Source organism: Neopsephotus bourkii, unplaced genomic scaffold (assembly GCF_033783945.1).
Source record: "Neopsephotus bourkii isolate Nb327-2 ecotype Australia unplaced genomic scaffold, CSIRO-AGI_Nbou_v1 NB_894, whole genome shotgun sequence".
NCBI lineage: Eukaryota > Metazoa > Chordata > Aves > Psittaciformes > Psittacidae > Neopsephotus > Neopsephotus bourkii.
The window spans coordinates 3,830,888-3,835,037 of NW_026901388.1; positions in this window are offsets into that span (position 1 = coordinate 3,830,888).

Here is a 4,150-nt window from a genome sequence, read left to right on the forward strand (position 1 = left end):
GGAATGATTTCCAAGACTGCCAAATGGGGCTTGGTTGAGAAGAACATGTAGCAGGGACTGACTTTTTTCTTGCCACTGTGGTGGTGTCCATCTTAGCAAAACCTAATACAGCAGTTGCATCAGGCACTGTGACTGGTCACTTAGAAGGACCATCACTGGTCCTCCATGGTAACATGGTTGCTGGCAGAAAGAAAAGATCAAATTTCCTCTCCTTAGTCCAGAAAAAAACAAACAAACAAAAAAAAATTGTGAGAAAAAGCAACAATTAAAACTCATGTGTTTTAAGTCTATCTTCAGAAGGGTAAAGAGGCAAAGAAATCACTGCTTTTTAGCCTTTTTGACATCTTTTCAAAGTTCCCTGGAATCTGATAGGTATTTCTGGTCATCTGTAGAAGATATTCCCAAAAGTCAAAGCATTAAAAGTTTGAAGCACAGAGGATGTTCTTTGAAGATTTCGGACGGGAATCAGAGTCAGGTTTATAATGGAAAGCAAGGTCCAAGCTGAACTGGCCTGCTGCCTTTCCACAATCCTTTTGGTTAAGTTCTGTGTTTTGGTTCATATGCATGGTATGCATCAGCTTGAAGTCATTGGTGGCATCATATCCATTCAAACATACTGCTTGGCATGTGCTGACAAAATGGACCTCTGTACAAATGATTAATTATATGCAACTGTTTAATTAGAAGTTTGCAGTTTGCATAAAGCATTAAGTATTACTGGTGAAGAGTGCAAAAAGGAGAAAATCAAAGAATACCATTAGTAGCGACGAGCTGAAAAAATAAACTGTGGTCACTTTATACTTGTTCCAGCTAAATACAGAAATCCGTGCGACTGTTTCATGCGATAGTTTTATGTGGTGTTTATAAGAAGTAGGATGAAAAGAATAAGGCAGAGAAAGGAACAGAACAGGGACAATTTTGTTTTAAAAAATGCATAAAATGAATAGAAACACATTAATTTCAGGAACAGAGGAAATTCCTGTTTATGATATCCTTTCTTGCAAATACTCAGGCAGGTAAGCTGTGACTTCTTTTTTGTTTGATTGCTTTTAGTGTTAGGTGTCTGCATCTGTAATGGGAGGAACATTCTTGTAGAATGTTGTATATGGATATAAACAGACCTTCCTTTAGTGTGAACTGCATAATAGATCTTGTGTTCTTCGCGGTATTTTTCTTTCTTGAGCCCTTAAGTGTCTCCTTCTATGATTTTGCTAAGATGCAGGTTTTCAGGTTTTCCCAGACTTTATATGATGTTGGTTTTGAGAGGTTGCAGTGCACATACTTAATCTTAAATGCCCAATTTGCTTCAGAGAAGCACCAGAAAATGCCTGACAGTCTTTTAAAGTGACTGAATCTTGTATTAGAGGTTGCAAGTTTTTAAAAATGACTCTCAAGCTCAGGAGAGTCCACCAGAGATATACCTCAGAAGGAAGTGTATGTGTCTGGCCTCCATCCAAGACAATTTGGAACTGAAAGAGCTTTGTCTAAGAACATTTCTTGCACTTTGCCATGGAAGTTTCAGAATGGTCTAAATATTTAGCAACATGGACAAGAACTTGGTTCAAACCTTATCCAAGCAAGTGAAATGAAAAATGGCATTTATCCAGAAGTCAGTCAGAAAGAGCCAAACAAATAAGTGAAGGCAACCTGGTTATAAATAAATCACAAAGCATAAAAAAAAGTAATGCTTAGTATTTATGTGTTTTCTGAGAAGCCCAATATGTGTTTACTGCCATGTACAAGTGGCAGTTGCAGTTCAAATACACTTCGAGAAGCATCTCCCCTTGAGAAGACACTAGTTGGTCTCTGTTCTAGCAGGCTTGGATAAAAAGTTTTAACTGCAATATAAACAGTGGCAGAAAAAGAACATATTTCCAAATGCTTAATTTTCTTCTCTCTGGAGAACTACTTGAGCTCAGCAATGATAAATACAGTCTAAGGAAGAGATTTCCTGAAAATTTTCTTGTCTTTCCACCCCCAGATTTCTCAGGGGATATGTGCTTGACCCCAGGGGAGAGCACAACCAAAGGGCTTTGAAACAGAAATAAAAACAAAGAATAGAAGCAGGGGCTTTTAAAATGAAACAGGATTTAAAGTGACTTCACTGAGGATAATCCTTTCCCACAGTGTCTAATGCTGGAAAATTCTCATTTCAGTTCCCAAGCAGTTTTCAGACATTCTCCTATACATTGTCAGGGAAAAGATTTGGGACTGTAATCTACTTTTTTCCTCTTAAGAGCAGAAGGAATACTAGCAGCCAGTCATTGGACTATCCTTGTTAGTACTTGCACCCTGGGAGCCGTCAGGTGAGTCAGGTGAAGTCTCAAAGGCTGCTGTAATACATGGCATAAAACTATTAAGAAATGGGCAAAAATAAGATAAAAATGATGAGCAATTGTATAGAAATAGCTAAAAAAGGACTTAAAATGGGTTAGTAAGGGCCAAAAATGGTTCAAACAAAGGTAGGAAGGAGGAATTTCTTTCCTGTTAGGGTGGTGAGGCACTGGAATGGGCCACCCAGGGAGGTTTTGAATGCTCCATCCCTGGCAGTGTTCAAGGCCAGGTTGGACGAAGCCCTGGGTGGCTTGGGAGTTGGAACTAGATGATCTTAAGGTCCTTTCCTACCCTAACCGTTCTATGATTCTATTCTATGTCCCTTTATTCAAATAAACCTTTACACTTCACTCTGCCTCACGAGCTGTTATCAAAACCATGATTTCCCAATAAAGCAGAATAAAAAGTGATTAAAAGTAAATAGAACAGAACAAAAAACTGAGTAGAAGTGAGCAAAACTGATTATGCCTCAATAAAAAGTAAACAAATGCAAACAGAAGTGATTAAAAACTGGAAAACAAAAAACCAAAACCTGAAAAATGTGACTAAAGAGCGAGTAGAAAGTGAATAAAGAGAAAAAAATTAAAAGTGGCTAAAAGTCAGTATTAAGTGAATAACACACACCCGTGCATGCACACCCACCTCACACATGCAACCCCACGTACACCCCCCCCAACCATGCACATGCACCCCCACCCACAGAGAAACATGCACAGCCCCCCTCCAGCCACACTCACACACAGAAACATCCCCCCACACACGCCCCCATTCACACACACACCGTCACTCATACACACCACCACAAACATGGACACACATCCCCCCACTCACACAACCCTCCATTCACACACACACCACTCGCACACACAGGCACACCCCCATGCACACCCCCCACCCAGACACAACCCCCCCACCCCCACGCCCCATACACACCCCCATCACTCACACATTCACACACACCCCCGTCCTCCACTCACAAAGCCCCCCCATGCAACCCCAAACACGTACACACCCCCCAAACACACACCACACACACCCGGACACACCCACCCACACCCCCACACGCACACCACACACACCCAAACCCCCATACACACCCAAGCCCCCATACACACCCCCCACACAACCCCTCACTCACCCACAAACATGCACACAAACCCAACACCCACCCCCCCACACACCCAGCTCCCCACACATACCCAAACCCCCATACACATCCCCCCACACAACCAGCCCCCAGACACAGCCCCCCACTCACACACAGCCCCGCATGCACAAACATGCACACACACACCCCCCCCCACGTTCCCTCCCACACACAACCCCCCACTCACACACCCCCAGACACACACACAAACCCCCAGACACACAACCCCCACTCACACTCCCATGCCTGCACACACACCTCCACACACACCCCACAAATGCACTCCCCACACTGAACACCCCACTCACACACACACCCCACCCAGATACACCCCACCCGACATGTAAGCACACCTTGCCAGACACAACCCCCCCACTCAAACCCACACCCCAACTCGCACACCCTACTCACACACACCCCCCAAACACCCCCCCCACGCACTCACACAGACCACCTCCCAACGCACACCCCCACACATCCACAACAGGCACACCCCCACACACCACACACACCCACACAAACACCACCCCCCCACACACATGCACCCCATTTAGTAACCCTACTCTCACCCTACCCACACCCTGTGGACACATCCCCCCCACAGCCCCCACCCATTTCTTCACTGATTCAATAATTTTGTTGAAAGGTACCCGGTGGTCTCAGTACCCG